The sequence below is a fragment of the Pinus tabuliformis genome, chromosome Q (genome assembly GCF_031772625.1).
Source record: "Pinus tabuliformis cultivar Carrire ecotype Pingquan chromosome Q, CPIR1, whole genome shotgun sequence".
Taxonomy (NCBI): Eukaryota; Viridiplantae; Streptophyta; class Pinopsida; order Pinales; family Pinaceae; genus Pinus; species Pinus tabuliformis.
This window is the reverse complement of record NC_142296.1, coordinates 726,495,146-726,504,787: the sequence shown is the minus strand read 5'-3', so window position 1 is coordinate 726,504,787 and position 9,642 is coordinate 726,495,146. Positions and strand designations below refer to the sequence as shown.

The following is a 9,642-nucleotide window of genomic DNA, read 5'->3' as shown; positions in this document are numbered from 1 at the left end:
TAGAGAACTCAAATCAACAAGAAATCCATTGTTATGGATTCCAGTCCATGTAACTTTTTAGGACCAAAACAGATGAATTAGGTCATAAACTGCATTCTAATCAATTTTAACTCAAATAACTTCACATCATAAAACAAAAATTTGCATTTAATTCAACCTAAACCCAACATAGGGTCCAAAAATTGTAGTAAAAGCTGTTAAACCCTACCTCAAACCCTAACTGGAACCTTCTTTGTTGTTCTTCTTATCATCAATAACAACATCAGTGACTAATGAAATGGGTCTATGCTCAATGACTTCATCTATAAGCCCAAACTCCTTGGCCTCATCAGGTTACATGAACGTGTCCCTATCCATAAACTGCTCAATCTTCTCAATCTTCTGCTTTGTGTGCTTTGCATAAAGCCCATTAAGCCTCTCCCTGGTCTTTAATATCTCCTTGGCATGAATTGCAATATCAGATGCTTGTCCACTAGCCCCACCCGAGGCTGATGGATCACGACCCTTGCATTGGGGAGGGCCCTTCTCTCCCCATGTGACCCTGCAGCCAACAGGAGGGAGCCCATGGAGGCAGCCTGGCCTATGCACAGTCTGGTCACAGGGGACTTTATGTACTGCATGGTATCATAGATTGCAAGACCTGCAGTGACCACCCCACCTGGGGAGTTGATGTACATGTTGATGGGCTTCTGGGGATTCTCGGACTCGAGAAAGAGGAGCTGCGCCACAACCACTGAGGTTGTGTCATCTGCTATGGGCCCATTTATGCATATGATCATCTCCTTGAGAAGTCTGGAGAATATGTCATATGCTCTCTCGCCTCTTGAGGTGTGCTCTATCACCATGGGGATCAGGCCATATGACCTCCTGGGATTGAACTGATTCTTCAAGGGTTCGGAAAGCGAGCCATTCCAAGCTCCAAAGATCGCTTGAAAACATGTTTTGTTCACTTTCATTATCATCGAGGCGAGACTGGCAGATCAGCGGCTCTCAACGAGGAAAACAAATGAAAAAGAATAGGAGTTCCTGAGTAATACGAATTTCTTTTACTCAGAACCCCATCGAAAACGTAGGCTCTTCAGACCCAGAAAACACAATCTTCCCATACTATGGTGCCACATGTTAGGAACAACCTTTAAGGCATTGCAATCCTTCAATCGTCATGGCAAATCTCCAGTTATAATTAGAAGTTTCCAAAGTGCAAGAGAGCAATGACCACTGTAATAGCCATAAGAGAGCAAAATGAAGGTGTTGAATCATGAAGGGATTATGAGAATTTTTTTTTTCAATCTCATTTATAAATTGAACGCTTGGCAAAACAAAGAGATCAGGAATGGTCAAAGATCATGTTGAGCTGTGCTGTGCATGCTTTAACAGTGCATATAGTATATGGCCTCCAATTTTTTTTTTGTTGAAAATAACTTCATTAATACTTGGATTGTTATAATCACATGACAGTAATAAGTGGGTGGCTACAAGGCTACAAGGCCTTTGAACTTTTTCTTTTTTTTATTTATTGGATTCTTTATGTGTACTTGTTGAGTTTGATTTACTCCTTGCTTGAGCCTTTTCTACCTGCATCTTGGGTTTGGGAAGTTCATCTTCATTGAATTATGAATCCTCATCCCCCTCCAGGATAGTTGGTTCATCTAGTTTGGAACTAGTTCTAGTTCATCTAATTCATCCTTCTCTAATCTAAATTCCTCACTAGTCATTATCCTGGCTAGAACCAATGCTAGATATAATACAGGATATAATGCCAACCAGTGCCTTCTACATATATGGCAGGGTTGAATCTCCTCAAATAATATTAATGTTCCTATCCATAATTATCCAAATGGGCCAATATGCCAACTAAACTACCCTTAGTCATTCCTAAAACTAATGGTAAACCTAAAGAAGATTCCTCCAACCACATTATATCTGTAGGGGAGGTATATTATCTGTTGGTTGTAGTTCTTCGTGTTATACTTTAAGGGCATGATTATTGTTCGATCACTCACAATCTCAACTACATGCGTACCTAAGGCACTATTATGGATGAAATTGAGTTGATACCAATACAACTAGAAATTGGTACAGAAAATCAAACCATGAAATATTACTTGAACCAACAAGGTCAAGGATGGCTTAGACAAAAGAAAAGGTTCACTCTTGGAATTCTTCATTTGTAAACACTGTTAGTTGTTCACTTACCAAGCTTGTAAAAAATGTAAAGTAAATGTGAGTACAAAGGTCTTATGTTCAAATCCCCTATTATTTACTTGTGAACACCTGCTGGGGGTGGCCCTGTTCACCCAGCAGTTATAATGGTAGCTGTTATAGTGGTAGTAGTAGGGTAGGAATCGACCCCATATCACACAAGTATGGGACCGGCCCAGTTGCTGATTCATCTAATATTGCTAGCCAAGAATGGAAGTCAAATTGGAATTTCCATCCTTTCATTTGACAATGTTATGATTTTCACTACCCACAAAAGAAATATAGCAAGACACAGGTAAAGACATTAGCGTGCCCCTGGTGATATGATAAGCATAGCAAGATAGGAAACAATTTGAAATAACTTATGTTTCTTGCCAGATGTAAATATTGGATATACAACTATACTATATAGACATATCAACAATTTAGCTAGTGTTATGGTTTTTTGAAAAGTTAATTTATTCAGAGTGGCATGTTTCAAAATGCTGCAATGACTGGAGTCAACTAGGATGCTAAGAAGAACTGTGATTTATATTCATATATGCTTAGAAAATACTCCATCAAAGCTTGCAACATACATGGTAGCCACGCCCGCACACAATACTTTCTCACGGTTTAGCTACATGTTCACTGTAAATTTTGGAAGCAAATCAGTTACCAGTATCTTTAGCTATCACGCTAATATGACAAAATAGTAGAACACGGGTCAAAGCAAAACATGACTGACATAAGTACAAAATTTGGATCGATCTCTTTCAAAAGTTACTTTTCCAACATATATGCATTTCACGAATCTGCCCTCTGTTCAGGCTATGCAGAGATATAATAGTGGGCTCTTACCATTCACACTTTCTTTCAGGAAGCTTTGTTGGATCCTTTTGGGAGTGATTTGGAGAGCCCCCGGATCACAGAGACAGTTATGAGCAAAATATAAATGGATAGACTATGATAACTGATTCTTTGTAAGCATCAAATGCACACCATCAACAAAATGATAATTTAGATGCCTAATAAGCATGCAGTTGCAATCAAGGCATGAGCTGAAAGCTCTGGCACGGTTGCATGGGCGTACTCAGTTCTTAGGATTTTTGGCTTAAAAATGGCCGCAAATCATATGAATTTGCACCGACTTTTCTTATGCATTTTAACTTCAATGTACATTTATATCGTAGCTCCTAGACAGAAATAGAAACCCAAAACACTAGATTCGAGATAGCCTGGTTTCAGCTCTCCTGGGCCATCATATTCAGGAGCTCTCAAGTTTGAACCCAAGGAAACAAGGAATGAAAAGGCAAAAGCCAAGAAAACCCCGAACCATAACAGGTTTCGCTGAAACAAGGCTGGATCTACTTACTCACTCGGTGAGAAATTCAGAAACGCACCCAGGCAGACCAAAGTTTTCCCGTCTTCTGGGCAATGTGGCCTATATAGTGCATACCCCAATTTATAGTGCGTATGTGACTACAATCCTGCAGGCTGATGGCACCCTTGAAGCAAAAGAAGTTTTCCCTGAAGGATGACAGCAAGGTGAAAACCGACTCCAGCTACTAACTTAACTGCTATAAGTGAATGAATATGTAACGTTGTTTTTGCCAACATGCTCTATTTAGCTATTTTATCAAAAGAAACCCTTTTGGGAGATTTCAAGAACCACCAGTGAGTTTGATGTAGTATTTCAATACATAGATTTTAAGAGGAAATCCAAGAGTTCCTATTTTCTTATGCCTATGCACCTGTGGCTGTGCAATTTCTTTAGATAATGTATTTATGTAACCAGTTAACAGAATCTCAATGGCATCAATCAGTTTTGCTTGTCAAGTGAACGAAGAGGAAAATTATAGGTAAGTTCGTCGAATCTATACAGATACATGGATATTATGATTGTGATACTTTGACAAGTGAAGCTTGGAACACCATCTCAAGGATTCTTGATCAAGTTCCTCGACAGGTAGTTTTCATTCTTATTATGACAAATCTGGATCAGCTACCTCATACAATTATAACCAGGTGCCACAAATTTTTCTTTAACAAATTGATGGATGTTGACATCATAAAAAAATTGCAGGCAATAGCATTACAAGAAGAATTGGAAATAGATAAGGATGCATTAAAACTTATAGCATCAAGGTCTGATGGGTATTTGCGGGATGCTGAAGTGACACTTGATCAATTGAGTCTTTTGGGACAGAGAATATCTCTTCCATTGGTTCAGGAACTTGTTGGATTGATTCCAGATGAGAAGTTGGTAGATCTACTTGATTTGGCATTGTCTGCAGACACTGTAAAGATGGTGAAGTGTTTAAGGGAACTTATGGAAGCAGGGGTAGAACCACCTGCCCTGATGTCACAGTTAGCAACATTAATAACTGATATCCTTGCAGGAAGTTACAAGGTGCCTGAAGAAGGGCACAGGAAGTTTTTTTTTATTTTTCGCAGAGAAATGTTGTCTAAAGAAGAAATGGAGAGATTGCGGCATGCCTTGAAGAAACTTTCTAAGGCTAAAAAAAACAGCTTCGTTTCTCAAATGATAGAACAACCTGGCAATTCCACTATGCTGATGAATAATTGAAGAAGAAACCAGAGAAAAGGGGTTTAGCGCTGGATGACTTGTTGCTTTCTAGAAAGAGCACTCTGCTTAATTTAGCCAGATCTTTATCATTTAACAGAGGATTTCGATGCTTCTCTACATGTTTCGGAGACTTAGGCGTTACAGGCAATCTCACTGGACTATCATTTACGGAAGAAGAATGTGCAGGGCTCATACTTTGAAATAACGAATGTTTATGTCACCACCCCTACTCCGGGGTTTTAAAAGCGAAATTCGTTTCCTTTGCAACTTTAATAGCTTCTTTGAAATCCTTTGAAACGTAACACAACGACTCTAGTTCGTGGTGCCCAAAGTTACAAACTACCTCTACCAAGACATCTAAAGGCAAAGACGGCATGTTCTTTCTGGGTGAATTCTCATTTTTATTAGCAGCGAGTACAGGGGAGGGTTTCACCGGAGTAACACAAACTTCCTACTCGTCAGGCTTCCGGCGCAAGGCTCTCCCAATTCCAGAACGATCTTCCGAAATGCCAAATTTAACCCGACTGTCATCGATAGCACATTCTTCTTTCTGCCAATCCTCCACTGCCGACATCGCATTCCTCTTTCTTGCCATCTTGCTTCCGAGTGTCAAACACTCCCCTGATTCCTTCATGTCAAGGGCACCGACCTGAGCAGCCTTGTTCTTGTATTGACGCACCTTACTATCCTCTTTGCAACACATTTTCGACAGAAGCCCCTTCTCCCTTTACTACAGAATCACACGAATTATTGCGATACAAAGAACGAACGAACAATGGAATGAATCCTAAAGGTGTTGTCACGGTGCTTATAACCCCCGCCGTCCGACTCAAAAACACAATTCTATAACGCTCCAGAGGCTTCGAACCCGAAAATAAAAAAAACTATGAAAATCTGTGTCTCACTTCTTTCACTGATCCTTTGCACTAGCGTTTTCTTCTAAACATCTGAATTGCCCTTTTTTTTCTGGTTTTTTTTTTTAAATAAAATCCAACATCAACCTAAAAATTATAGAAGTGGATTGGTTCATAGGTCTCAGTGTTTAAACCTGGCTCTGATACCAAGTGTAAGAGCCCTATTCTAGGGTCTGCTAATGGATCTAATTTTTCTGAATTAAATACGATAAGAGGTGATAACTTACTTACTTACATGGCTTTTAAACAATAAAATTTTGTCATTTACATTATAATCAACATAAATTATGGTGAGCATTCCATTGATATCAACTTAAAAAGAGTAGTCCATGGAAAAATACCTATTCTGGCGGTTGATGATGATACCTTTGTCTTATAGCTCCAGCTGAATGCTCCTTCTGACCGACCCAACCGGATTTACCTCCCAGCCAACTAGGAAATAAATTCCTAGCCCAGGAAACCTCCACAGGTTCCCTAGCCCTCCGTGCCCAAGTCAAACCAGATATAGTGTGTCCTCAAGAAGAATGTGCAAAACTAGATAATGATACTTTCCTTCTCTCAAACCCAAAAAACCTCCACAGGTTTCCAAGGTCTCCCAAAAATCATAACAAGGCCAAACAATCACAACCAACCCCCACCATCCTGAGCAAGACTCCAACTCCCCCTTTTCTTCCTTCCCCCTTCCCTTTTATACCCTCTTTCCTCAACCACCTCTCATCCTTGGTTGAATTCTCTTCTAAGCTAGGAGTACATTTGGAATTGTGACATGAATATAAAATTTAGAATTTAATGGGAAAGGATCATGTCTTCTCCCAAGTAAATCTGAAAAGTACATTTGGGAATGTAAAGTGTAATTACATGGAGAGGACCATGTCTTCTACTTAGTAAATGTGAGGGTACATTGGGGAATGTGAAATGAATAAATATATATTGTTGATAAGATGGATAGGACTATGTCTTCTCCCAAGTAAATGTGAGGGTACATTGGGGAATGTGAAGTGTAATTACATGGAGAGGACCATGTCTTCTCCCAAGTAAATGTGAGGGTACATTGGGGAATGTGAAATGAATAAATATATATTGATGATAAGATGGAGAGGACTATGTCTTCTCCCAAGTAAATGTGAGGGTACATATGTGAAATGAATAAATATATTTTGAATTAATGGAAGGAGACCATATCCTACATAATATTCAAATTGAGAAGGTAAGTGGGGAATTTGAATAATGGAAATCATAAATTTATTTTATGACCAATATTTCTCAATATTTTCAGATAATGTAAATATTAACACAATTTGTAGGATAAGATTTAAGTGGGGCATTACAAATAAGAGGTTAGCAAGCACATGAGGATGTGCAATAAGTTCATAAAATTACAAAATTCACTGATGATATGCTTCATAAAGGGTTTTTACCTCAAAACTCTATTTTGAGGTGAAAACAGGGTTTTTCTATTTCATGTACAAATTTTATGTAATTTCAATGTTTTCATATGTAATAAGCTTCAGCTACTGCCCTTGGTCACCTTGCCAACTCCAACCATTGCAAGAAACAAAAATATCAAAGCATCAGTTCATCAAATGATCAAAAAGAGTTAAAGTGCAAAATGAAAAACAGAGTTTTTAAAGCAAAGTGAAAAGGACTTTAGAAAAGTGGGTTTGTAAATGAAAAATTAAAATCAAGTGGATATCAAGTTCTTCTTGGTGTTTGAAAGACTTCATTTTGTGCAAGAGATAAAGCAAAAGGGAGAAAATCGGGTTTTCGGGAGAAAGAAGTCAAATTGCAGCAAAAATTCAAACTTCCACCGACGCTATGCACCTGCCTGGCGCTATGCACAGGGCACAAGTTTTACATTGGAAATTGGTCAAGCACTACGCATAGAAAGTGCACTACACACCTGAGAGGCAGCGCTACGCTTCTGCCTGATGAGCTCAAAATCACATGACAACGCTTTCCTCTACCTCCAAATTCACAAATAACCTCTCAAACAAGTAAATAAATCCTCTCATCTAATCAAGCAAGGGATTTTTTCATCTATGGTGGTGATTTGAGTGTTTAAAAATTAAACCCTAGCTACCTCCAAAATTATATTGCCAAGCTTGTCTAGGGTTTCTTTTAATGCTGTTTTGATTCCTCTGTGATTATCTCCCTACACTCCATGGCCTTGCACTAAATTTCCCTAAATCCCTTCCTCTTTCCCTTTTCCATTGGCACTAACCCCCTATTACCAAACCCTAAGTCCTATACATAATTCCTAAACATTAACCCTATCCATTCTCTAAACCCTAATTCTCGTTTCGTAAACCTTATACATTCCCTAAAACCCTACTTCCATTATCAAAACCATCATTTACAGTTATACTATCAGTCAACCCCTCAATTCCCAAAAGAAAAACAAAAGTCACCCTACCCATCTTCATACTTTAAAAATCTCTTCATACTCATCATTTTTCACTCCAAATTTGCAATTATGGAAATAGATTCAGCATATGAGAGGGATGATGAAACTATCAATGATTCTTCCCAAGAGGCGTGTGCACCAAGAAAACCACATAAAGGAGGAAAACATATCCGGGAGGAGCCCACCACTCTCACAGAGTTACTTGCTTGCCCTCTTGCAGTAACATGTTTTAAACATTAGTCTTGTTACTAGTTTTCTGAAATGGTGGAGAGGGTGAAATATTACCATGAGCTTGCTAGGTTATTTTTTCTTCATCTTCACAATGGTTAGGTCAACCTAGCTAGTGTCTCTTTCACTTTGACACCTGAAACCATTGCAGCAGCAACATGCATCCCTAATGTGGGTGAACAGTGGAATAAGGGGTAGCATGTGGGCAGAGAGCATTATGAGCCTTACATCAAGGCTAGTTATCAAAGGCAAATCAGTAGGGTCTTTCCTTTCAGATACTTACAAGATACTTATGCTCCACTCATGAAACTCATTATCAAGTATTTCACCTGTGAAGGGAGGTTTTCTCGTTTGTATACTTACCATGTTAGATTGCTGATGCATTTCACAAGAGTGAGGATGATGAACCTCCCATATTTTATATGCAGAAATATTGAGAAGATGGCTACATATGTGCAAAGGAAACCTCTTCCTCAGCAGTTCAGTAGCATTTACCATTTTTCATTGATTAAAATTGTTGTTTTGCATCAGCTAAGCTTGTTGAATATTTCATGGGATATCTTCATTTCACATGAGGTTTTCAAAAGCCCTTAGGTGACCCCATCAGTGCTTCAAGAGGAAGGAGGGCCTTAAAACCAGCCAGATGTTCATGAGACTGAAACAATAGGTGTGCCAGTGTTTGTCACCTATGAAAAGGCACAAGGAGACTATTTGTAGCTGCCAAACGAGTAGTATCTCCACTAGGGGTGGAAGGGGTCTTGTTTCCTTCACCAGACCATAAGAAAATGTTATCTTGACCTGGGGTGAAAGGGGCTTTGCCTTCTTCTTCAGTAGTACAGGTACATGATAAATGAAATCAACCTTTGCACGATGAAGGGCCTTCAGTAGGTCAAAATAGAGATTTTGTTTTGATTCAGGAAGAGGACACTAATTTGGGCTCCCAAAGCTCAAGACTCAAGGAGGTCATCAAAGAGAAAGAAACTGAAATCCATGCCTTATCACTTGACCTTGAGAGGGATAAGTGGATTATCAACTTCCTTGAGCAAGAAAGTAAGAAGCTTACTGACAAACAAGAACTCCTGGAGCTGCTACTGGAAAAAGTCCAAGTGGGCAAAGGACAAGTTGACATCCATTGAACAAAAAAACAATGACCAGGAATATTTGTTCGAGAAGATGAATATGCACTTGGAGAAGCTTCTTGAGAAATCTAACAAGAAGAATAAAATGTTGTGCTACCTGGCTTATCACTATTTGGCTTGGAACAAAATTTGTCAGATAAGGATAAGAAGCCTAAAAGCCAAGTTAAAGAGAGCTTTGAGGAGAAA

At 39.0% G+C, this 9,642-nt stretch overlaps 1 pseudogene; it reads right to left on the bottom strand.

Moving 5' to 3' along the window:
- Window positions 1-4,751: 4,751 nt before the first annotated feature.
- Window positions 4,752-5,479, bottom strand: LOC149221594 (F-box protein At4g05010-like; annotated as a pseudogene).
- Between the last annotated feature and the right edge of the window lie 4,163 nt (window positions 5,480-9,642).